Here is a 27,081-nt window from a genome sequence, read left to right as displayed (position 1 = left end):
CATTAAAATTCTGACCTATTCTAATAATAATATATAGCACTAAGGCAACCAGTAAACAGTAAAAAAAAAAAATCCTCATTTGAAGTATTCACTTGCTCTTCTTCAAAGATTTCTATCTTGTGTTTCAGGTGCCCTGTGTGGAGTGTTTAAGGTCATAATACCACAGACTATAGAGGTTGTTAGTGGATCCTGTGTGACCATCCCCTGCTCCTTTGACATGGAGAACAAATATGAATCGCAGCTAGATAACACATGTAAAGCACTATGGAAAAAAGATGGAGTTACTGTGTTTGATAGCAGCCAGCCACAAACAACTACAAACAACGGACAACTGACAGGAGACTTGACCAAAAAAGACTGCACCACAACCCTGAACAACATACAACCTGTTGACAACAACAAAAAGTACACCTTCAGACTGGACTGCAGAGGCATGAGATTTGATTTTTCCGAACAAATCTCTTTTTCAGTCAGAGGTATGTTTTAAAATCCATTTACTTACACTTCATTCTCTTCCCTTGTAGAACTGCTTTCATCATATTTTGCATTTATTGTTTATTCCAAATAGCATAACAAATAGAGAGAAATGATTGTTTATTCAGTGACTGGTCAAAATGTACCTTCCCACCAGCTGATCCACTCAGACCGACTCTGACTCCGTCCACACTGGAGGTGAAGGAGGGAACCTCAGTGAGTTTGACATGCTCTGCTCCAGCTCCCTGTCTGTCTCATCCTCCAACTCTGACATGGACCCCCGGCCTGGGTGACAGTCAGGAGACACTGCAGGAGAATCCACTGCTTCTCACCTCCATCATGGAAAGACAATCTCCTGTACTGCCACCTACAACAAACAAGATGGCAGCACTGGGTCAGCTGTTAGCACAAGTTTAACAGCTGCCATTTCATGTGAGTTCATTTGTCCTTAAATTCATTAGAATTATTAACAATATAGCTGAACTGTTCTGTTGCCTTCTACTGTTTTGCGTTCACACACAATCACATTTAAGAGGCAGCTTTACAGTCCATGTGGAGAGCAAGAGAGGCACAACACGTTGGCTGAAATGCAATACTGGAACCCATCACCAACATTGATGACGATTTAGCCTTTTAAAAATGTATCCACATCCACATACTGAAATGACCTGCGCAAGCAAGATTATGTCTCCTCCAGAATATCCATTGGCTAAACCAGAACCCCCAAAATATTAGATGTTGCCCCTAGAGGCTTTAGAGGCGTTATTGTCATTAGATCGAGAGCTAGTGGGTTCCGAGATTGGCCTCTGGCAAATTGTAATTTTTTTTGTTTGGCAGAGCTGTGCTCTCACTCACTGTCCATTGATGCTGCACCAAGCTTTAACTTGAGCTGAGTCAGCAAAGTGGATTTGGTAACATCCCCCTCACAAAAAAAAAAACAACAACCCAAAAGGTGTCAGCACTCACATTTAACATATTCTACTTTCACTTAAAAACACATTACTTTTAAACCTATAAATAATACAAGTTATTTATTCATCATTTTCAGATTCACCCCAAAGACCACATTGTTAGTCCATCCCGGGTCCAGTATCAGAGGGCAGAGATGTAACTCTTACATGCAGGAGCAGCGCCAACCCGCCAGTAAAGACCTACACCTGGTATAGAGCCAATGGAGATCAGGAGACTTTTATTGGGAGCGGAGCTGTTTTAAACATTAAAGCATCTAAAGACAACAGTCTGTTTTTCTGCGAGGCTCAAAATAATCTTGGAACTGGACGATCCGACAACAGACAAATAGATGTTCAGTGAATGTATCAAATGTTAAACATTCTGCATACCCTAATAGCTACAACTTTTTGCAGTACACTGAAATCATTTGTCATTCAGTTGTTATTTAAATATTTAACGTCAATGCATTTATAAATAGAAAAATTAATAAGCAGATTAAGCAATAATGAAATTCGTTTTCAGTTGACACTCAACCAAAAACAAAGTCATTCTGAAATCTTTGTAAATTATTGGTTTTCTATATCAGATAACACCAATTAGAGGATAATTATATTTTTGTTTCATTACTCATTTTTCAGACTCCCCCAAACACACAGTGGTGTCAGTCCATCCTTCTGGTCCAGTCCCCGAGGGCAGAAATGTGACTCTGACATGCAGCAGCAGTGCCAACCCGCCAGTAAAGACCTACACCTGGTACAGAGCTGATGGAGATCAGGAGACTTTAATTGAGGCTGGAGCTGTTTTAAACATTACAGCATCTAAAGACGACAATCTGTTTTCCTGCGAGGCTCAAAATGATCTTGGAGCTGGACGATCAAACAACAGCCAAATAGATGTTCAATGTAAGTATCACATTTCATAAGTTTTATGTTAGGTAAAGCAATATTTCAGTAAATTGATAGAAAAGTTTGACTGTTTAGTTATTAATTTATCTATCTGTTTTATTTAGTTTTTCGTACAGCTCTTAATTTGATATGCTTATTTACTGCATTAATTTAGACATTTTATTACTCAATCTCTATGAAGACTTAATGTGACACTGTATTATGCATATTTATTTAAATAAACACTTATAGAGAGGTTAAACTTCACACTGAGAGGTGTTTCTAATATTTGATCTTCCCTCAAAAGGAGGAGACAAAACAGCAAGGATCTTTGGTCACGTGATAACATGCAATTGCATATGGAGGAAGATTAAAACCATGACTGTTCATGTATGGTCTTTGGTGTCCCATGTGGTGGCCTCTTTGATCTTTCCACATCCGTCAACTGAGTCCTTGTCAATGGCTCTGACTCCCAGTCAATGCCGTGATCGGTTTCTAAGTGATATAATTTATTCTTTATAACTACTAATTGACATAAATTTGCCAAATTTAGTTCATATTACTACAGGTCCATATCTACATAAAAGTTTAATTATAAATACTTGAACAAATAAATACATATGTTGCTCGTTAACTCTGGTAACACTAGCCTAACCCTGGTTTAAAATGGCTACAAGCAATTCATTTATTCTTGTGGTAACTGAACATTTTGCTTTGCATCACTTTTCAACAATTATTTTTCTATCAGTACATTTTGTATTTAATTTTTGCAAACTTGATTAAATGTGACTTTATTTGACTCTAACCTTCTGAAGTCTGTTTTCTCATGTGTTTCAGTTTCCCCACAGATCCTGCCCTCATCTCATTGCACCATAGCTGAAGCCCAGCTCAGATGTTCCTGCAGGACTGTGGGAAATCCTTCTCGCACTTTACAGTGGTGTTTGGACGGGGCAGCGGTCAATCACTCTTTGCAATAAGCAACCTAAGTGACACAGGTCTGACGAGCAACCTTACTGTGGATCAACCACAGGAGAAAAATCTTTCCACCCTGCTCTGCCGCAGCTCCAACTCTCTTGGATCTGCCAGTCAACGCTTTTGCTTCAACGGCATTGAGCCTCAAACATCTGCACAAAGTCAAGGTCTGTTTTACTGATTAAGTGACAGTGCAGTCTATGTATCAAATGTCAAACCTTCATAATGTATATACCCTGACAGGTCTAGTTTATTTAGTGGACAATGTTTTTACTGTTTCATAAATGCAACATTCAAACAGAGCTCTGAGATGTAGATTATTATATATATGAGACTGATATTATTATTTGGTTATGTCTTATGACAGTTCTTCTCTTGGCTGTTGCTGGTGTATCTCTCTGTGTGAACGTCTTCTTCACAGTCTGCATAGCGCTGCTTTGGTATGTTTTTGCACTGGATGATATTTGTTGGTTGAAAAGCTCTGCTCATGAACAGCAGCACTTCAATATAAAATATATTCACATGCATATGTATATCCTGACTTTTTCTTTTGTTTCTCAAAGGAGAGCCAGACAGCATGCGAAGCCGAACGAAGAGGACAGAACGTACATGTCAATGAATCGTAGAGACATATCTCCAGAATATGATGTCATTGCCCAAACAACTCCAAAATGACGATGTACACTTCCACTGATGATGATCTTGATAAGTATCAGATAACTTTACTTAAGTATTTCTTGTCATTATTATATTGAGGCAAACAAGAATAGTGATGTGAGTGTTTGTAAATACATTTTCTACAGGGGGTGGGCACAAAACCACTTTTCAATGTAACAGAAATACTTCCTCTATGAAGTGTGTAATGCTCCTTTTGGTTTAAAATGAATCAGAGGTATTGATACCACTGTCACGTAGTCATTTTTGAGGCGATTTTTTTTCTACTGTTGGTATTAAAGCTCTCCTGATCGAGAGCAGTACATTTTATTTGAAACAAAAAGCAATTTTTTTGAATGAGGAGATGTCCGAGTCTTTCTCATGACTGGCTTCATGGGAATTGACAGAAGAGTGTGAAGCCAAATTAAGAGGACAAAGGACAAACTTCAGACCATCCCACCAAGAAGAATGACAGCACTCGTAGAGGCTGTGGTAATTATGATGGGAGTGAAATGGAAATTATTCATATAATCAAAAAGGTAATCAACAATACAATATAAATTATGTAAATATGTAAAATCTATTTAACCTATGTAATGGAAACTTTCAGGCTTCTGTACTATGTGCCACTAAGCAGAAAGAATGTGAAGTAACTTTACATTTTATGTCTTGTCAGGATATCACAAGCACAAGTGCCTTACATGACATTTACTCAGTGTGTAACAAGCTGTGAGTGCTTTACTTGATGTCCGAGGACATGACTAGATAAGATGACCCAAACTGCTTTGTCGCCTCTCTGACAATGCTTGTTAAAGACCCCTGACCTCAGCTGTTGTATATAAGTATCTGACATCTCCTGTGTTCAGGGCTCACTCTTTGCACTCTGCTCCTTCTTAACTGTTGTGAGTCCATCTGCAGATGCTGAATTAAACTTACAGAAAGACAAGTTTCTGACTCTGTGTGTTTTGTCTAGCAGAAACTGCCACCACAGGAGAAAAGGACAAGCTGACTTTTGGGCCTCTTCTACTGTCACTTTTAGCCGTGGCGAGTGAAGCCATGCTGCACCAGTTTGTGTTTTCATTACCAGTTGTGTGTGTTGCGAGACTCTACTCACCTCTGTCTCCAGGAGACCAGAGAGAAAGGTGTCTTTAAAAGTCTCTGTGTGTTCAGCTCTCAGTACTGTTGTAGCTTCTGACTGAGTCTCTGTTTTGGAGTTTGGTTCTAGGTGTTAGGTTTCCTGCTTCCTGTTTTTACTTTAGATATCTGCTTTATTTTACTGTTTCATGTTCTCTTTCAGCTGAATTAGAAGTTGTGTGAAGTTGCTGCTCGAAAACTCGACATTTCCTTATTATGCGGCTTCATGATTAAAATTTTTACATAACAAAATACTTTTATTGTGAGGAATCTCTGTAAGATGAAATGTGTAAAAAACTGAATTCACAGAACTTTGTTAGCAGCCTCTCTATAATAAAGCCAAGTCTAATAATACCACAGGGAGGAAGAGTAAAAGCAGAAACAGCCACAGTGAGGTGTTAGTTAAGAGCTGCAAACAACAGAGGCTGTATTCACAAACATTCTGAGAACACTGTCAGAGAGCTCCTAACTCAGCCTAAAACCCTTTAGTAAGGAGTCTTAGCTTAGGAGTGACTTAGGAAAGTTCTAAGAGCAACTCTGAGCAAGGAAGGGACACAAACCTTTACCTTAGTGAGGAGACGTGGTTAGCCCCGTTGCTAGGTGGGATGTAGCCTCACGTCACGTCTGGATTCTGGTTCCGGTCCAGAGAGCGGATGCGGAATTCACCAAATTCACCAAAGTAAAACTTTAAATTCTGGAGCACCATCGATTTGGGATGATGAGGGGTGTAAAATCGATTAACTTAATGGATTGGGGCTTTTCTTGTATATTATATTCTTTAAATTAAAAGTGCTTTTATTTTGACGGAAAGGCCCATCCATCGAATTCCGTATCCTGTCTCACTCGCCCTGGTTCCGGTTCCTTACCAAAACGGCCACTAACGGCCCCAGACTAGGTGGGATGCCTTCTTTTAACAGATGTGATTGGTTGTCACAGACATGCCCCTTTGTGAACCTGCAAGGTGTCGACACCCAGTGGAAATTAAATGAACTGCATCACAATATGACACTGTCAAAGTGATGTCATTGTTAGTGTGATCTCTCTGCTGATGGAAGGTTTAGATAGAGCCAAGTCATCACTTATTTTTCCAGATTTCCAAATATTTCAGTGTTGATTACTTTATTTCTGGTGTTATAGCGTTAGGTGGGAAATGTGTGTGTATCCCTAATGAGATCGACCACAAACATTATCCCTGCACAATCTAATCTGTTGCATTTCATTTACTCACTGTCATCCAGCGTTTGGAGAATATTTCTCTCCTACCACTTTGTCTTTCCACCACTTCCACCTGCTGAAGACACTCTTAAAAGTCCTCCTCCATACTCCTGCCAGTTTTGTTTCTATATTTACAAGGACCTAGTCTTAACTTTAAGGGGAAATTCTTAGAAAATGTCACAATACTAAGATCACTTGGAGCAACTCTTTGTACTAGGACGCTCTGTGAATACGGCCCCAGGCTCTTACTGCACCTCTGCAAACAGCTCACCTCCAACAGGTGAACTTCTTTTACCTGCTCTGCTGTGGAAAAACACATGCAGCAAAAATTACAGGGGACTTTAACTGTGGATCAGCCCGCTGCTTTTAAACATCATCACTCAAGAGCCGTTATCAATTAAAGACAGAGGGATCTAGTTTCGCAGACCAGGCGAGGTGAAGGCGCAGCGCACCTGCGCTTCGCCAACTGGGTGTGGCCAGGCGGATTTTGCAAGTTTGGCACACCGTGCGCCTGGCACAGCTACTCCTCTTTCCCACCTCCGTCCCTCCTACCTGTGCAAGTCAGAAAGAGGGAGGAGAGAAGGCGTGGAGTGGGTTTTACACACATCAAACCAATCAAATGAGCCCCTCTCCTCGCCTTTAAATGCACCGCGCGAAGGTGTAATGAGAGTTTACTCAATTCGCCATGGCAGAAGAGAGCAGCAGCGTTAGACGGCCAAACTTCTCCCAGGAGGAAACTGATGTTTTGGTCCAGGAGGTCTGCTCGCAGTGTCCGAATATACGGAACTGCGAGCAGACCTCCACGGGCTGATGATGCAAAGGTAGCCTGGGAGGAGGTCACCACAATTGAAAATCAATGTTGCGTTTCTCTCGTGCGTGCGCTGTCTCTCTTTCTCTCTCGCAGTCTCACTCTGTTTCTTTTCTTTTGACTTTTCTAAGATGACAGATGCTGAATATATACTCCCTATCTGATGCTGTGGCTGTTTGTGGTTGGCTGAGAGCAGCTGTGTTAATCAAATCAGGTTGGGTTTCCATTATGCGTGCCAAACGGTGCCAATCGCCTTTGATCTGACATCAGATGTGACGGGACAGTCGATATAGAGATACATTTATGTGCTGATTGTAGATAGTTGCATTGAATAGTGTTTTTTTGGGGGGGTATTTATTGCATCGTTAATGTGCCTGATATTCTGGAAACTTGCCTGTGAGGTTTTGGTGACGTGTGCGCACTGTCTGCCAGTCAGCCAAACTTAGGCTTACACAGGCTGTGCTCTGCCTGCGCTGACAGTAGACCTGGTTTCAGCTGGCGAGCTTTTAGCGCACCTTCGGCGAAGCCTTTTGGCACAAAACTGTCACTGTGCCAAGCTGGATCTGTTTGCACCTCCCCCTGCTGTGCCGCCACACCCATCTCAGCACACCTCGGTCTGCCAAACTACCAAACTGAGCGTGCCTCGGGTTGCACTGCTCGAAACTAGCTCTGCGCGGGGTTCGCCACCCTGCGCCACCCTGCGCTGCGCCGGGAAACTAGAGCCCACACATTCAAGCAGGTAGCCCTGTTGTAATGGAAATGCATATATCTGCTGGGCTGACAGCAAGAACTAAACTAAACCAAGCCAAGCCAAGCCAAGCCAAGCCAGCCCATGACTGTTGAAAAAGGGTATTTGTTGTCAGAGATGAGGTTGGGGTGGATGCATGGGTTCACAAAACATCTGAATTTGACATGAAAGACCACTGCTCAATTCTTGTTCCAAATAGTGGATGTTTTTTAAAGCAGTGGTTCCCAGCTGGTCCAGTCACGGGGTCCAGATTTCTCCTTAGTCATTAGTTCAAGGTCCACACAGTTTTACATTCAATGTCATACTTGGCGTTTGGCCATGTGGTCCAGCTAGTTTGCTGTCTCTGTTAAGTAGCTGTCCGTTAGTCACTCAACTCTACAGCAGGAATCAGCACTTCAAAATAAAAGCTCTGTTCTGGAAATTCACTGTAATTTAAAATAAACTGTATTTTCTACAAACTTGAGATGTTTGTGACTCACTTGCAGTCAAGTCAGAATGGGCCAACGATCCACTTTTGGACCGTGACCCACCACTAGTTGGGAACCACTGTTTTCAAGCATGACCGCAATCGTTCAACAGCTTCAACCACATGTATGTAATTGTAACCATGACAACAAAGCCTTTCACCCTTAACGAAGCACATATTTGAACCCAAACCACAATCTGTCACTGAATCTAACCTGGTCGCTTCTGTGTCCAATCCTAACCAAATCTTCACCAAAGCTTTGTCACGTCATAAAACAAATATATTTTTCCAGCAGTTATTAATAACAGTTTTGAAAAGCACAAACAGATGATGTCTTCCTGGTGATAGTGGCGTCAGATCCTAAGACGCTACTACGTGTTATTCCAGAGGGCATTTATTACAAACAATCGATTTTGTTGTGTGATTTGAAAAAGTTGTTGTAATATTATTTTAAATATCCAACTAGAATTATCAGCATGTCCAAACCTCTGTTTGATGCAGTAGGTGGGCAAAATAAAAAGCAGCTATTGCAAATGCATGTGCTTGTGAAGTACTGAGCAAAAGATGGTATGAATGAGACTTGGATTATTCTGTACAAGTTGTGTGTGTTTGTAAACTGATTTTGATATAGTCTTTAAGTCATTAAAGGTGGTCCCCAATTAATCAGTAAATCAGTATGTTGCCATTTTCCATGGAGACATGCAAGAAAAAACACAACATGACTGATTCATTTACAAAGTCATTTTGTGGGTTAAGTATTCCTTAAACTAAGTTTGCATGTATTCATTTAGTGTCACATTAAATCATATGAAACTAAAGTGCTAAATTTGAATTTGAATTCGATTGAATTAAAGTATTATTCATTTAACTACAACAAATATTTTGCAGCAATTTAAAAATGTACTTAAGTCACGGCTATTTCTGTTGTTCAACGATTCTGTTTTTGCTTCCCTTTGGCAATTTCTTTGGACTTCCCTGTGCTTACAGAATTTCAGTGTTGCCATACTTGTCTCGTACATTTTAATAAAATGTTGCCAAAAATAAACAAACAAAAAAAAAAGACTGTAAATGATCACAGGAGAGTTAACTGTGCATGTCATCACCTTTTCAATCCAGATTTATTTGTCAGTCTGTAGATTTGAAACAACATTCCAGTTAAACTGGCGGGATTTAAGTATTGTTTAACAAGGATATTGTTGTCATAGTAACTGTGTAAATTGCTTCAACAATAAAGGCTAATTATTGAGTTTTTTTTGTACTGTCTTAATCAATTGCAGACATTCCTGCGAACAGGTTGTTATTATAAACATTATATTTCATTTGTACATCTAAAGACTGAATATTTGAATCAAAGAATAATATCTGTGTTCAATAAAGTAAAAGCAAAGATCAGGACAGATGTCGGACTGTTTAAAACCATTTCTGATTAAAAAAAAGTACATTTGGGGCGTCGGTGGCTTCGTGGATAGAGCAGGTGCCCCATGTACAAAGCTGTTGCCACAGCGGCCTGAGTTCGAGTCCAGCCTGTGGCCCTTTGCTGCATGTCACCCCTTCTCTCTCTCTCTCCCCCCTTCACACTTGGCTGTCCTATCCATTAAAGGCAAACCCCCCCCCACCCCCCACCCCACCCCAAAATAACACATATCTTAAAAAAAAAAGTACATTTCATTTTTTCACACATGCACCTCAGTGACTTCCTCATTTCAAACATTGTATACTGTTTAAAAAGCAGCACAACTTTTAAGGAACTTCATTTCTCCACACGTCTTTCATCGGTCTGCTCGAAAGACCTGAAGAAAACGTAAGTCATAACTTCTTATACGAAATATATTAAATCATCAAAATTGCTTTTAAATATGATGCAAAACTCTAAAAGTGTAAACATTTAGTCATTTGTCTTCAAGTTGATAAATAATTTCAAGGTAGACAGAAAAAGACTCTTGGTGACTTTTTATCCAAAACTGAAAATTCTGAGCTGCTATTTTGACATTATTACTGTTGAATATCTTTGTTGCCTGAAACAAATTGTAGTTTTGTAAATAAACAAAAAGACAAATAACAGACACAGTATGTTTGTCACGTTTGGCTTTTACATTTAGCTTCCTCTTTTTCCTTTTTATCATGATGTCTTCTGCATCTTTAAAAATCAGGTTGTTGTGGCCGAACGTTAAAAAGTGTCTGACATACAATTTGTTTTTGCAAATCTCTCAGAGTCAGCAGAAAAATGGAACCAACATTACACTTTTGTTGGAAATGTCCATCAGCAAAGTTTCATAACAGATTGGGTATTTGCAAGTTATTTCATTGATCAATAAAGGAATGAAGTCACAAGCAGTGATATTATTCATCTGAGTATTAGTGTCTCAGAATCCCTCACAGGCTTCCCTTAAGCCTTTTCCACATTGATGTAAAAGAGGAAGAAGAGACAGCAAAACATTTCTCCATCAGCAACCTACTCTACAAACCTGAAATAATTAGACATTAAACACAGTAATGTGAATTGTTCTATGTAAAATCTCCAGAGTTTCTGCCTCTCCTGACACACAAAGATGGCTGCAGCCCTGACTCTCCTTCTCATTGGCTGTCTGCTGCAAGGTGAGTGGTTTAGTCATGTTTGAATCAAGTATTCAAGTCAAGCATTCACACCACAATGCAACAGTACCTGTAATATATACTGCAGAAAATTAAAACAGTGAGCAACAAAAGCATCTAGCTGGTTTTTCCTGGAACTTTAATTTGACAGGTTTTAATCTGAACATCTGGGGAAAAACTACTGTGGGAACAAAGCACAATCATTACAGTCATCATTTTGGTTTATTTTAAGAATAAGGTATAGCACTAAGGCAACCAGTAAACAGTAAAAAAAATTCCTCATTAAAATTATTCACTTGTTCTTATTCAAAGATTTGTATCTTGTGTTTCAGGTGCCCTGTGTGGAGAGTTTAAGGTCATAATACCACAGACTATAGAGGTTGTTAGTGGATCCTGTGTGACCATCCCCTGCTCCTTTGACGTGCCAGACCAGTTTGTATCAAAGCTAGATAACACATGTAAAGCACTATGGAAAAAAAATGAACGAGTTACTGTGTTTGATAGCAGCCAGACACAAACAACTACAGAAAACGGACAACTGACAGGAAACTTGACCAAAAAAGACTGCACCACAACCCTGAACAACATACAGCCTGTTGACAACAACAAAAAGTATTCCTTCAGACTGGAATGCAGAGGAGTGAGATATACTTTTCTTAATGAAACCTCTATTTCAGTCAAAGGTATGTTTTAAAATCCATTTACTTACACTTCACTCCTTTCTCTTGTAGACTTGCTTTGATCATATTTTGCATTTATTGTTTTTTTCCAAATAGTATCAAAAATGGAGAGAAATGATTGTTTATTCAGTGACTGGTCAAAATGTACCTTCCCACCAGCTGATCCACCCAGACCCACTCTGACTCCGTCCACACTGGAGGTGAAGGAGGGAACCCCAGTGAGTTTGACGTGCTCTGCTCCAGCTCCCTGTCTGTCTCATCCTCCAACTCTGACATGGACCCCCGGCCTGGGTGACAGTCAGGAGACACTGCAGGAGAATCAGGACAAAACTAAAGTCCAGACCTCTGTTGTCAACTTCACTGCTTCTCACCTCCATCATGGAAAGACAATCTCCTGTACTGCCACCTACAACAAACAAGATGGCAGCACTGAGTCAGCTGTTAGCACAAGTTTAACAGCTGACATTTCATGTGAGTGCATTTGTCCTCTGCTGTAATGTATTATAATTAACATTAAAATTCTGACCTATTCTAATAATAATATATAGCACTAAGGCAACCAGTAAACAGTAAAAAAAAAAAATCCTCATTTGAAGTATTCACTTGCTCTTCTTCAAAGATTTCTATCTTGTGTTTCAGGTGCCCTGTGTGGAGTGTTTAAGGTCATAATACCACAGACTATAGAGGTTGTTAGTGGATCCTGTGTGACCATCCCCTGCTCCTTTGACGTGACAGACCAGTTTGTATCAAATCTAGATAACACATGTAAAGCACTATGGAAAAAAGATAGAGTTACTGTGTTTGATAGCAGCCAGACACAAACAACTAGAAACAACGGACAACTGACAGGAGACTTGACCAAAAAAGACTGCACCACAACCCTGAACAACATACGACCTGTTGACAACAACAAGAAGTATACCTTCAGACTGGACTGCGACGGCGTGAAATTTGATTTTTCCGAACAAATCTCTTTTTCAGTCAGAGGTATGTTTTAAAATCCATTTACTTACACTTCATTCTCTTCCCTTGTAGAACTGCTTTCATCTTATTTTGCATTTATTGTTTATTCCAAATAGCATAACAAATAGAGAGAAATGATTGTTTATTCAGTGACTGGTCAAAATGTACCTTCCCACCAGCTGATCCACCCAGACCCACTCTGACTCCGTCCACACTGGAGGTGAAGGAGGGAACCCCAGTGAGTTTGACGTGCTCTGCTCCAGCTCCCTGTCTGTCTCATCCTCCAACTCTGACATGGACCCCCGGCCTGGGTGACAGTCAGGAGACACTGCAGGAGAATCAGGACAAAACTAAAGTCCAGACCTCTGTTGTCAACTTCACTGCTTCTCACCTCCATCATGGAAAGACAATCTCCTGTACTGCCACCTACAACAAACAAGATGGGAGCACTGGGTCAGCTGTCAGCACAAGTTTAACAGCTGCCATTTCATGTGAGTTCATTTGTCCTTAAATTCATTAGAATTATTAACAATATAGCTGAACTGTTCTGTTGCCTTCCACTGTTTTTGCGTTCACACACAATCACATTTAAGAGGCAGCTTTACAGTCCATGTGGAGAGCAAGAGAGGCACAACACGTTGGCTGAAATGCAATACTGGAACCCATTACCAACATTGATGACGATTTAGGCTTTTAAAAATGTATCCACATCCACATACTGAAATGACCTGCGCAAGCAAGATTATGTCTCCTCCAGAATATCCATTGGCTAAACCAGAACCCCCAAAATATTAGATGTTGCCCCTAGAGGCTTTAGAGGCGTTATTGTCATTAGATCGAGAGCTAGTGGGTTCCGAGATTGGCCTCTGGCAAATTGTAATTTTTTTTGTTTGGCAGAGCTGTGCTCTCACTCACTGTCCATTGATGCTGCACCAAGCTTTAACTTGAGCTGAGTCAGCAAAGTGGATTTGGTAACATCCCCCTCACAAAAAAAAAACAACACAACAACCCAAAAGGTGTCAGCACTCACATTTAACATATTCTACTTTCACTTAAAAAAAACACATTACTTTTAAACCTATAAATAATACAAGTTATTTATTCATCATTTTTCAGATTCACCCCAAAAGACCACATTGTTAGTCCATCCCCCGGGTCCAGTATCAGAGGGCAGAGATGTAACTCTGACATGCAGGAGCAGCGCCAACCCGCCAGTAAAGACCTACACCTGGTATAGAGCCAATGGAGATCAGGAGACTTTAATTGAGAGCGGAGCTGTTTTAAACATTAAAGCATCTAAAGACAACAGTCTGTTTTTCTGCAAGGCTCAAAATAATCTTGGAACTGCACGATCCGACAACAGACAAATAGATGTTCAGTGTATGTATCAAACGTTTTACATACCCAATATATGACTAGTTTTATCAAGTGCACTTACTTAATTAATAGAAAAATTAGTAGATTAATCAATAATGAAATTGATTACCAGTTGAAGCTAAACCTAACACAAAGTCATTCTGAAATTGGTTTTCTATATTTGACAACACCAATTAGAAGATAATAATAATATTTATATTTTATTACTCATTGTTCAGATTCACCCCAAAACACCATGGTGTCAGTCCATCCCCTGGGTCCAGTACAAGAGAACAAACATGTGACTCTGACATGCAGCAGCAGTGCCAACCCGCCAGTAAAGACCTACACCTGGTACAGAGCTGATGGAGGCCAGGAGACTTTAATTGGGAGCGGAGCTGTTTTAAACATTAAAGCATCTAAAGACAATAGTCTGTTTTTCTGCGAGGCTCAAAATGTTCTTGGAGCTGGACAATCAAACATCAGTCAAATAGATGTTCAATGTAAGTATCACATTTCATAAGTTTTATGTTAGGTAAAGCAATATTTCAGTAAACTGACAGAAAAGTTTGACTGTTTAGTTATTAATTTATCTATCTGTTTTATTTAGTTTTTCGCACAGCTCTTAATTTGATCTGCTTATTTACTAGGGTTGGGAATCTCTCTGTGATAGACGATTCGATACGTATCTAGATACACGGGTTACGATACGATTCAAAAACGATATATTTTTAATACACAACGATTCAATACGATTCGATAGGAATGATACAATTCGATACGATTCTATGGTTAACATTTGTTGATGTAGACATTAGTCATACATTATAAAATAAAGAAGCCAATTCTATAAAAGTGACATTCTTACAGTATTTTCAAATTTGTAAAAGACCACATCCCTAAGCATTGTTGCTGTATGGCACTGGCAAAAATAAAATAAAAAGACAAACAACAACAAAATCACATGTCAAATGTATTTATTTTTAGACATGGACCAAAAATAGTCTTGCTGAATGAACATCATTTTGTTGGATGGGATTAATATAAAAATGAGAAGAAGTTTTAAACTTTAAGTGAAGTGAACTTTAAGTAAAATTTAAGTGTTTTAAACCTACTTGTTGTGTTGTTTTTATGGTATTGTCTGTGTTTTTGTATGTATCTTATATGGACTTGAGTCTGGAATAAAGTTTATTATAACGCTGTACAATATAAACATAAAGCAGAATAAAATAATAACATGCAATGTAGGGGCAGAATCTGACATCTCCTGTTATTAGCTGATATCATGGACTGTGATGACTAGCAGCTTATCACTGACAGCATGTCAGACTATTTCTCTGTGTTTTCTACACTCTGTGTTTGTCATTTATAAAAAGATAAATCACTTTTCTATAATACATCAATGATATTTCAATGGAATAAAATACTTATTGACTTATTCATACTTCAAAAACAGCATCAATAAGTGATTAACATAAGGGGGGGATCAAAATAAAATAAATAAATAAAATAAAATCAAAAATCAACCAGCCACCCTCCTCCTCTGACAAGTAAAGAACAGTCCCAGTGCTTCCCATACATTGACGAGACTATGGTGGCCCGCTATAGTTTAATTTCCCCCGCCATTGTCTCCAAAAATCGGCCAGATATAAAATGTCTCTGGTAAATGAACAACACTCTGTAGTGCACCGGCTGGAGCACTGTCAAAAATAGACCCAGTCAGTATTTTTAGCGGAGTGGAGCACCAAGCCACTTCTAGGCTGTGGTTAGGAGCGCTGCGGCGCTTCTGGTGGAGCAGCTTATATTGACTTGAATTAGCTCCAGCACCCGCGCCTCGGCCAGCTCGCGCATGCGACGGATCCAGTGGGTTGCCATAAATGGGCCTGTTCCAGAGGCATTCAACTACCAGAGGTCTTTTGAATTCTTCTTTTTGAAGCTGTGTAAAATGCTCTGATTCAGGTTGCCGTACGTGCAAATCATGAGGGAGGGAAGCAGTAATTTGTGTCTGTTTGTGTGTAATTAATTTGAGTCTTACCTTCTGTTTTCTTTTCGTATTGAGTATTTTGTATTGTTTTGCGTATCTGTAACTGTGTTTGTTAGTGAGAGAGAGAGTTTTAAAAGAATATTTTGTCTGCACATGATTTAAAATCATAAAATAGCCCTGCAGAGGCAGCTCAGTACATTAGTCATTTTTCTTTTGATTACTGAAATGTTAAACCACTAATCCTTAGCCATATTTTAAGCGTAGCCCTTCACCATAACATACCACTAGTGTTTTTATCAGTAAAAATCAGGGCTGGACTGGCATTTTTGGCCATGGCGGCCCACTATGATTGGTGATATGCCATACGTACACACTACGCTGTTACCAAAATTAAAATAAATCTCAGTTGTACCCTACGTGCCCTGGAAGAGAGTACCAAGGCTAGAAAATCAATGTGCTCATTCACTTCTCATATATCCATCAGTGGTTTATCCGTCAGTGTACCACAGTAAACCACAATTCTTGTTATTTGAATGACAGAAATATCAGATCTTAATGAATGGCGCAACACGGAAGCATGATTATGTAATAAAACAGGTGTTTATTTTAGGATCCAGGTGGTGAAGGGCTGTGCGTGCACAATGTCCCAACAGGGGACAGCCCTCCATTCCGAAACCCCGCCGTTTCGAACGACCCCCACTTCGAAATTGTTTTCAAGTCCATATTGAGTTTCCTGCATCAAACACTGCCGCCCGCTCTCCGGCTGCACTCGCACAATTCTGAAATTCGTTGTAGGCTACTACAAAAGCTTGAAATGAACGTTCAACTCATTGTTTTTTATTGAAAATATGTCACTGTCTTCATTTATTATGTATAATTTCTCTAGCAGCAAACACATTTAAAGGAGACGCTTGTCAAGACTCAAGTCTTTTATATGTGCGCTGTCTGGTGCTGAAATCCCCGCTGCAGCCGCTGCTCCTGCTGACAGCAGACCGGGAGAGAAAAAAAAAAGACATTTCCTTGCTCTGTGCTTTCAGAAAATAACCAGGGTTAGGGGAAGAAAGACCAACGGTCTGTACAGCAGTCCCACTGTGTTTGCCAGGGCATACCAGGCTGTGTGATTATGCACAGAGATTGGTTTAAGGCATTGGCAATTTCATACAATTTTGGACATTTAACGTGATCAACTAATTTCAATTGAACATGGTCATTTGCTCAGAGGATTCAGCTGAAGCATAATGAGTGTTATATGTCATTAAGATGAAGTATTTGCTTGTTTTGTGGTTAATTATGCACATGATCCGTTTGACTCCATCATGCGTCCCTGCAGACACGGGCAAAAGGGTCAATGTGCAGCCTCCGTTTACTTTGCGTCCGTCTTGTTCATTCAAACTTTGTAAACACGGTTGGCATATTCTGCCATCATAACTTGGCTCTCAGAATTCACCAGACTGATGCCTTTAAATCAAATATATACAAAATACAAAAACAAAGCACGCCCCCAGACCCCACGCCATAGTCTCCAAAAATCCTGTGGGAAACACTGAGTCCCTAAAGTGCGGTGAGGTTTGTGGAATTGTGGAAACGGCGCATGATAACGGTAAGCCGTTATCATGCGCCGCCGTATTTGACAGGAATACGTATTTCTGTCTGTGTCTGTGACCCCGCGTTCAACCCACAACCGGCAGGATTCGTCATTAGTTTCTGCTGCGGCTTGACTGCTCCCTGGTTTATCCAACCAGCATTAGCTTCTGTTCCTCATCCCCACCGGTCAAGCTGGTGCTGATGTTTACATCCATTATCGTTGTCAGTAATGCCTGCTTCAGAGCATGCCGCCGGCTCTTGCATTGTTTTTGAGATGCAAACTGTTAAAGTCAGTCAACCGATTGCTAGTCTCGCGATACCCGAATCCATGACTCTACAATCGATTCATCTAAGGATTCATGGCTGATTCATATCGATTGAGGAGGCTGCTACCGACGTAGCCGTATCCATAGACATATATACATAGACGCCGCATTGACTGCCGCTGCCTATTGGAGCTGACGTCCTCGCCGGCCGCCATCTTGGATGGGTCTCACTTCGCCTCCACAGTGCATTCACTTCTATTGAGGAAGGAGCTGTATGCACAAGTAAAATAGAATAACTCACTGAATTTTCAACTGATTTTCACGCAATTTGGTTTGTTACAAACGGCACACATGTAGTTATGATACAGGATGCTTTCATACATTAAAAATGTAGGATTTCATGCTTTAATACTTTCTGCAGATAGCAACAGCATGTTATTTAGGTCACAACACAGTGCTTTTATTCACCTCAACCCCAGAGTGGGATATATATATATATATATATATATATATACAGTATTTATATACTGTATAAACATACTGTATAAACACCATATACACAATACAAAACAAAGTATAGCATATTATGTATAGCATAATATGTAGATCTGAGGTTTGCTCAAACTGTCAGCTCCTTTAATTCAGGGCTAAAAACACTATTGTTTACTGAAGCGTACTCTTAAATACTTAAATACTTAGCTGCTGTATTCTACTGCCCGTACTTTTTAACTACACACTGCTGATTTATGCCTTTTATTATTTTACTTCTTTTCTTATCCTGACGGTTCAATGTATTGAGCCTGTTTTTATTTTATGTTACTGTATTTTATTATTATCACTATCATTCTCAATTTCTATTTCCCTTTTCAATCGACTGTTTTTATTGTTTTAAATTGTGTCTTGTTGCTTTTAATGTCTCTGTAAAGCACTTTGAATTATCTTGTGTTGAATTGTGCTATACAAATAAACTTGCCTTGCCTTGCCTTGCCTAGCACACCTTTGTGCACATATTCACTTTTCCACCAGCTGTGCTGCAAATATCCCCTGCTGCTCATCCTTCTGTATCTTTTTTCAAATTATCTTGACCACAGTCCCATTTTCATAGTTATAATACCAATACCAAAATTAATTTCAGTGTTTATGTAAATACTGAAAATGTTTTTTACTACTTTTGAGGGATCACAGCAGTCAGTGTAATAAGAATAACTTTACTAATCCCCGAAAAGAAAATTTCAAAGAAGTCTGTAAGATCATCTATTTAACAAAGAATTATTAAGTCTGATGGCTGTGGGTATAAAAGAGAGTGGGTGTGTGTGAGAAATAAACTCAATCAACAATAGAGCTTTTTCTATATATTTCTATATATATTAATAAATTTATTAATATGCTCTCCTATGTTTTGTATTGTGTATATTGTGTTTATACAGTATATATGTGTGTGTACATATCTATATCTATATCTATATCTATATATATGTATATGTATATATATCCATCCCACTCTGGGGTTGAGGTGAATAAAATAACTGTGTTGTGACCTAAATAACATGCTGTTGCTATCTGCATAAAGTATTAAAGCATGAAATCCCGCATTTTTAATGTACAAAAGCATCCTGTATCATAACTACATGTGTGCCTTTTGTAACAAACCAAACCGCGTGAAAATCAGTTGAAAATTCAGTGAGTTATTCTATTTTACTTGTGCATACAGCTCCTTCCTCAATAGAAGTGAATGCACTGTGGAGGCGAAGTGAGACCCATCCAAGATGGCGGCCGGCGAGGACGCGCTCAGGCAGTCGATGCGGCGTCTATGTATATATGTCTATGGCCGTATCTCTTGCTTGTCAAACCGGATATCCGGTCGTATCGGTTAATCGTTCCCAACCCTATTATTTACTGCATTAATTTAGACATTTTATTACTCAATCTCTATGAAGACTTAATGTGACACTGTATTATACATACGTCTTTAAATAAACACTTATAGAGAGGTTAAACTTCACACTGAGAGGTGTTTCTAATATTTGATCTTCCCTCAAAAGGAGGAGACAAAACAGCAAGGATCTTTGGTCACGTGATAACATGCAATTGCATATGGAGGAAGATTAAAACCATGACTGTTCATGTATGGTCTTTGGTGTCCGATGTGGATGGCCTCCTTGATCTTTCTACATCCATCAACTGAGTCCTTGTCAATGGCTCTGACTCCCAGTCAATGCCGTGATCGGTTTCTAAGTGATATAATTTATTCTTTATTTTTAACTATTTATTGATATAAATTTGCCAAATTTAGTCCATGTTTCCACAGTCCCTTATCTGTATAGAAGACAATATGGGACAAAATTATAAATACTTGAACAGATAAATACATATGTTACTCGTTAACTCAGAGAATTCATTATTCCTGTAGTAATGGAACATTTCACTTTGCATCACTTTTCAACAATTATTTTTCCATCAGTACATTTTGTATTTAATTTTTGCAAACTTGAATAAATTTAACTTTATTTGACTCTAACCTTCTAAAGTCTGTTTTCTCTACATGTGTTTCAGTTTCCCCACAGATCCTGCCCTCATCTCACTGCACCATAGCTGAAGCCCAGCTCAGATGTTCCTGCAGGACTGTGGGAAATCCTTCTCCCACTTTACAGTGGTATTTGGAAGGGTCAGCTGTCAATCACTCTTTTGCAATAAGCAACCTAAGTGACACAGGTCTGACGAGCAACCTTACTGTGGATCAACCACAGGAGAAAAATCTTTCCACCCTGCTCTGCCGCAGCTCCAACTCTCTTGGATCGGCCAGTCAACGCTTTTGCTTCAACGGCATTGAGCCTCAAACATCTGCACAAAGTCAAGGTCTGTTTTACTGATTAAAAAATGTTATTGGTTCGCTAAAAGCTGCTAAGCTTTCTAAAAATTCTAGTTGCTAATTGCTGCCAGTATTGGTATCATCCATCTAATTGGAGCAATGCTATACAGGTGCATGTTCTTGTAAAAATTAAAAACAATACATAAAACAGTCAATGGCTTCAGTAAAGAGGTAAGGGCCAGGGTCATTTGGCATAACTGACCATACTAGTGTTCAATGTTCTTATTGACTGCTTGTGTCTGCAGCTTTCTCATCAATGTCTTCTTTTGTTAGTAACAACGTTTGTGGTGCCACCCATTTCTTCTTCTTCTTTTTTTTAGAAAGTATATAGCTTGAAATGGGTATGTGACTGGTGAGAGCAGCTAGCTAGTAAAAGAATGACACTCACTCAACAATGGCACTGTAAATGAGCTAGATGTGCAAAAAAAGAGAGAATAAGAGGGCCTTAATAGGAAAGACTGGTTTATAAAAGCAGTGTTGATGTTTTGTGTGTGTGTGTGTGTGTGTGTGTGTGTGTGTGTGTGTGTGTGTGTGTGAGAGAGAGAGAGTGAGAGAGGGAGAGAGAGAGAGAGAGCGAGAGAGAGCGAGAGAGAGACTGGAAATATTTGGTGTGACTCTGTAAGGTATTAAAACACCCCACTTCCTGTTATGTAATGATGTTGCTTTTGAAATGACTCAAAACAAATTTAATCATTAGAGATGATTAAATTTGAGAGAGAGAATAAGAGGGCCTTAATAGGAAAGACTGGTTTATAAAAGCAGTGTTGATGTTTTGTGTGTGTGTGTGTGTGTGTGTGTGTGAGAGAGAGAGAGAGAGAGAGAGAGAGAGAGAGAGAGCGAGAGAGAGCGAGAGAGAGAGAGACTGGAAATATTTGGTGTGACTCTGTAAGGTATTAAAACACCCCACTTCCTGTTATGTAATGATGTTGCTTTTGAAATGACTCAAAACAAATTTAATCATTAGAGATGACTAACGTGTTTAAAAAAAAACGTGGATTTTTATTTTTATTGTACTTTTATTTTTTTTTACTTTAACACACTTCTTACTCATAGATACACCTTTCTTGAAAAAAAGAAAGAGGTAGAAATTAGGGCTGCACAATTGATCAAATATTAATCATGATCTCGATATTGGCTTGCCACAATCAAATGAACACGATCAGCTGCGATCAGAGTAAGCTCTGTTCGCTACATGTCCACCCTGCAGTGGCAGCCTTTGAAAAACTTTCCTAAATGTTGCCATTGCAGACAGGCAAAACAGAAATCACTGTGCATAGAAATAGAATGAGTGTCATTCTATTGCTATGATAATGCAGCTGACGTTACCTTACTGAATCCTCTGAAAAAATACAGGGGCAGACACGTAGCCCATCCCTGACGCACTCAATTCAGGTGAAAGGAACCTTAGTTTGTCTTATTTTCAGATTTGTTAATTAGTATGAATGTAGCACAACATGAAGGTGACAGCAGTGCTCAGATTACTTTCACATTAAAGCGCATTAAGAAATATTTTGTCCCTATTTTCTCCGTGATTATCTTTTTGACCATAATCATGTTGAAATGAGTAAGTACTTTTTTGTGTGTTTAAAGCACCTGAAGTATAGACTCAGCAAGAAGAATTCTTATTACACTATGACCAAAGTTTTAGAGAATTGTTTCTTGTCTGAATTACTTCTTATTCCTAATCTTCTATTGTCCCTTGTACTTCCAGACCCAGTGACGTTGCCAGTCTTCATCACCATAGTTGGCGCACTACTAGTCATAGTATGTGCTCTTCTGTTTGTCATCAGGTAGAGTAATAGCACAAGACACAAAAATGCAACACATAACAGTTATTGTTATTTGGACTTTTTTTTTTAACTCTGTAAGTGAGCACAAATACTGACACTATATGCAGTCTTTGATTGACATGCAATTCAGCTCCTAACCGCACGAGGGCAGTATAGGATTGCTACAGCGGTGTGAGATGGGCTACCAGCTAGTTTGATGCTCTTCTTCAAACAGGAGAAACATGCAGAGACTACTACTCCGCAAGGAATGTCCGCAGTCATTTGGGCTTTCATAGTCGAGCACACTTCCGCGTTGTAATTTCCTGTAAAAATGTCCATGAAAAATCCCCACGATGTGAAAAGTACATGCTGAGCAGTCACTGGTGCGCGGAGCGGAGTCTGCGCGGATGTAAAATCTGAGCTTTGCGCACAGGGCTTGCGGACATCCGCTTTGAGTCCGTGCGGACCTCCGCGGAGTCCGTTCCGCATACGTTCCGCCCGAGTGTGTTCGGGTCTTTAATGATGAATGGATTCCTGTGTGCGTGGCTCCGGGGGGGGGGGGGATTATTCGAGAAATTGCCGAATAGTTTCCATGATTTTCGAATAGTGTTTTTGCTTGTGCTGCCCATCCCTAGTGAAAAGTATTCAAGTACTTTCAAGACTATTCTCTGATAACATAGTTTCAATGGTTGGCAGTGTTATGAAAGTTACAGAAGAGTTTAAAGCTGGGGTAGACAGTTTTTTTGGCACCAGTAGGCAGAAATTCCATAATAAACGCCCAGTATATTGTAATTCAAGTGGGAAGTGGGAGAAAACTAGACTTTTGCACCCCCACTTAGCTCTGTTGTCAGGCTTTAGAAGAGAAAGAGAGAGGGCGTTTCAATTAAATGTCTCTAATTCAATGGTGGAGAAGCTCTGACAACAGCTGTCTACACTGCAAAGCTACCCAAAAAAGAATATGGACTTATCAAAAAGAGAGTCTAAAATAAAGTCTGGCAATAAACAAAATATATGTGTGAATATCAAGGAAGTGTTTAAGAGATGGAGTGTTAGTTTAGCCTTCATGAAATACATGAATATGCCCATCAAGGACAGTTTATAAGGATCGACAATGCATCTCCACTTCTTCCACTGTAAAAAATATTGAGCCAAAATATTCTGAAAACAGCAGCTGCCATCTGCACTGGTGATGTCATTTGGAGCCAGAGTCTGTGCTGTAGAGATTTACGCAATACTGAGTTCCCGCCATCTGACCAATGGCTAGCAACACCTTTGATCATGAGCACACTGATTGGCAGACACAGCTGTCAATCATGACATCAAACTTTTTTATACCAAACTTATCAGAACAAACTCAAACTAGAGACAGCTGCATGCAGTCCCATTAGCCTCTACTCATTTGGAACAACTAAAAAAAAAAAAAAAACACTGAATAAATGACAAATCAAGATGAATCAAATATACACGTATAAATTAAAAGTTCTACTGTATTTTTCAGGAATCAGAAGACTCACTACAACCTTCTTAAGAGTCAGCGCAGAGGTGACACCAGCACAGTTACTACGAGCCAACTTCTATCAAGTGGAGAGGACAATCAGGTACTTTGACTTAGAGCCAAGCAGGTTTCTACTTCATGTAATTAAACTGGATTAGCACAGTATATGACCACTGATGTTTTCTCTTTAACTGTATAGGTACCCAACACAACAGAGGGGGACATCTATGTTAACACCAGTGAGCTGAGACAGGCAGATGTGGCCCAGCCGGAAACTATCTCTGAGCCAAACAGCACCAACTTGCCAAGCTCTGGACAAAACAATGCAGAAGGAGCCACTGAAAGTTCAGAGAAGAAAAATGAGGAGGGCAATGATGTGATTTACTCTGCTGTGAATTGGAAGACCAAGAGCAAGAAGAAGAAAGGAGATGACTCTTTGAACATGAATCAGCCTGGTAGCTCCTATCTGGAGGAGGAGAGGTGCACAGTGGGAAGCATGGGCAGAGATTTTGTGAGCAATGCACTGGAGATGGAATGCCTATATGACAAAGTGAAGCCTAGAAATGTGGAGAAGGAAGTGGAAGGTGAATATGCCCAAGTTAAATTTAAAGACAAGTGTCTTATGCACGAATAGATCACAGTTCAATATTGCTGTGCCAAGTTTTGAAAAATTATTTGCTTTCTTGTACATATGTTTTCTTTATATTGGTGGAAGTATGTTTCTTTTCTTTAAGTTCAGGGAGTTTTTAAGTGCTTGACAGATTATTTAATCACATTTTAAGTGCATAATAATATTAAAAATAATAATAATGAACATTTTTCTCAATTTCTACAATGTTCATGCCAACACATCCACCTGAATTGTTAAATTCAGCAACCTGGTCAGTGGCCCTCAACTTCAAACTATGACGCTCTAGGTACCCCTCCGGCATCGTTTCTAGACGTTTCCGTTTCCATGTCAATTTCCTCTCATTACATGCTACAGTGTCTTTCAAAATAAACTTCTGTCTTCATCGGAAACACAGGTATCGCTGCCAAAACGTCTTTGGGTTTAGGCAACAAGATGTTTTCCCCACAAAACCTACTTGGTTAGGTTTAGAAAAACTATCGTTGTTTGGGTTAAAGGAAATGACCACTTTAGAATCAATATACAGACAGTACTTACTCACCCTCATGCAGACAAGAAGTCCAGCGTAGTTTTTTAACAGCTAGCCGGATTTTTCCATACACTTGAAGTGCATGGAACCCACGTCCAAAGTCATTTTGAAAATGAACGCGCGAGACTCGAGAACGTTCAGAGACATTCATGTTCTCGAGTCTTGCGAGTTGCCATGTAAACACAGCACGCCTGCAGGCTAACTGACCAGGGTGAGAAATTTTGCTATAAAAGTGGAGTAAATTATGTCTTTTCAAGTCAATTCTGCATGCCACGGCTTCAGGGCACTTGGATTACGACGGACGAGCCGTTCTGACATTTTTGAAATGCATTAGTGGAGTTTTATTACATTTTCAAAATGATTTTGGGCGTGGGTTCCATGCATTCAAGTGTATGGAAAAATCCGGCAAGCTGTTATCCTCCGATACCCCGAATGAGTTTTGTGGATTAAAAAAACTACACTTTCTTGTCGGCATGAGGGTGAGTAAGTACTGTCTGTATTTTCATTCTAAAGTGGTCATTTCCTTTAAAATAACAATGTCACTAAACAAGTGTGTCATTTGACAGATATGTCACATTACATGGTTGGACAAAATAGGGCTGCACCCCCAACTAAGAATTTTCCTGCCCGACATGTTATTAACTATCCTGTGTAATAACCACAGGTACCAGCCCTGTAAATCAGGGGTATCCTCAACTGCCTGGAATACCCGAGTTACCCGCTGGGCACACTTTTGTGCCTTTTTTGTGCCACCTTTCAAGAGCATGGTGGCAGGTTGTGTCTCATAGCCTATTTACCTGAAATCCCGAGTGCAGAGCTGATCTTCATGTTCATCACAGCCTGACATTTACAGAAGAAGGGAAAGATATCTGTCGGCTGTGATTGGTTTGTAACGTGACTCCTGTCTGACTGCTGAACGTGGCCTTGTCAGTTCAATTCAATAAACTTTATTTTTCTGTTAGGAACTTCGTCTGTGAAGAGCGACAGTGCATATTAAACAAAATAAATACAAATAGATAAATACAATGTCTGTCCTTTCAAATTAAATTCCCACAGAGTCCAGTCACAAAGGTTTTATTTTGATGATGTGCAGCTACTAACAGAGTTTAACTTTGTGTGTGTGTGTGTGTGTGTGTGTGTGTGTGTGTGTGTGTGTGTGTGTGTGTGTGTGTGTGTGTGCGTGCGTGTGTGTGTGTGTGCAACTAAGCAACCAATGAAATCTTGTTGACTAATGACCTTTCTGGTCAACTAACTTTAGTAAAGTAAAACCCAAGTAAAGTTGATTTTTGGTTTCACACAGGAAACAAACATCAGTCCCCTGGGTGAAAGTCCAGTGTGTGTTTGACCCATCCACCACCATTCCTTCTTTCCCCCCTTGGACTCTTTCGCTCTTTCTACTACAGTATGTTATTGCTGCAGACGGGATTACACTAGGGCTGCAACTAACAATTATTTTCATTGTCGACTTCTCTGTCGATTATTTCTTCGATTAGTCGACTAATCATTTCATCGAAAAATGTGTTAAAATGTAAATTGTCGGTCTGTCTCTCCCAAACCCCAAAATTATGTCATCTAATGTGTTGTTTCGTACTCACGCCAAAAGGTTTTAGTTCACCGTCATGGGAGTGTGTAAAGCTGCCAATATTTGAACTTAAGAAGCTGCAATAAGAGTATTTTGGGGTACTTTTATAGTACTTTTCTATGAAAAATGACTCCAACCGACTACTTAGTCGACTACCAAAATAGTCACAGATTATTTTAATAGTCATTTAGTCATCGATTAGTCGACTAATCGTTGCAGCCCTAGATTACACTGGAGTTAGTTGACAGCCTGTGCTGTCCAATACAGATGCTGTAGGGTAACTTGTGCATTGGTAACAGAAGCCAAGGGCTGCTCACCATGTTGATGCATCTAATGCCCTGGGAATGAGACCGGGTTCCTAATACATAACAATTAAAAATACTGAAAAATAATAATAAAAAAGTGAGGGAGGCTGTGCTGTTTAGTATTTTCTGCAGCGTGACATATTATGTTTATTATTTTAACACTTGCTTTTTGT

General features: G+C 39.6%; 1 pseudogene; it reads left to right on the top strand.

The window, feature by feature from the left end:
- Positions 1-24,596, top strand: part of LOC125893341 (myelin-associated glycoprotein-like) — a 48,183-nt pseudogene extending 23,587 nt beyond the window's left edge.
- Positions 24,597-27,081: the final 2,485 nt, after the last annotated feature.

This window comes from Epinephelus fuscoguttatus, linkage group LG8 (genome assembly GCF_011397635.1).
Source record: "Epinephelus fuscoguttatus linkage group LG8, E.fuscoguttatus.final_Chr_v1".
Classification (NCBI taxonomy): Eukaryota; Metazoa; Chordata; class Actinopteri; order Perciformes; family Serranidae; genus Epinephelus; species Epinephelus fuscoguttatus.
Note: the sequence above shows the minus strand (reverse complement) of the source record. Positions and strands in the feature narration are given on the sequence as shown.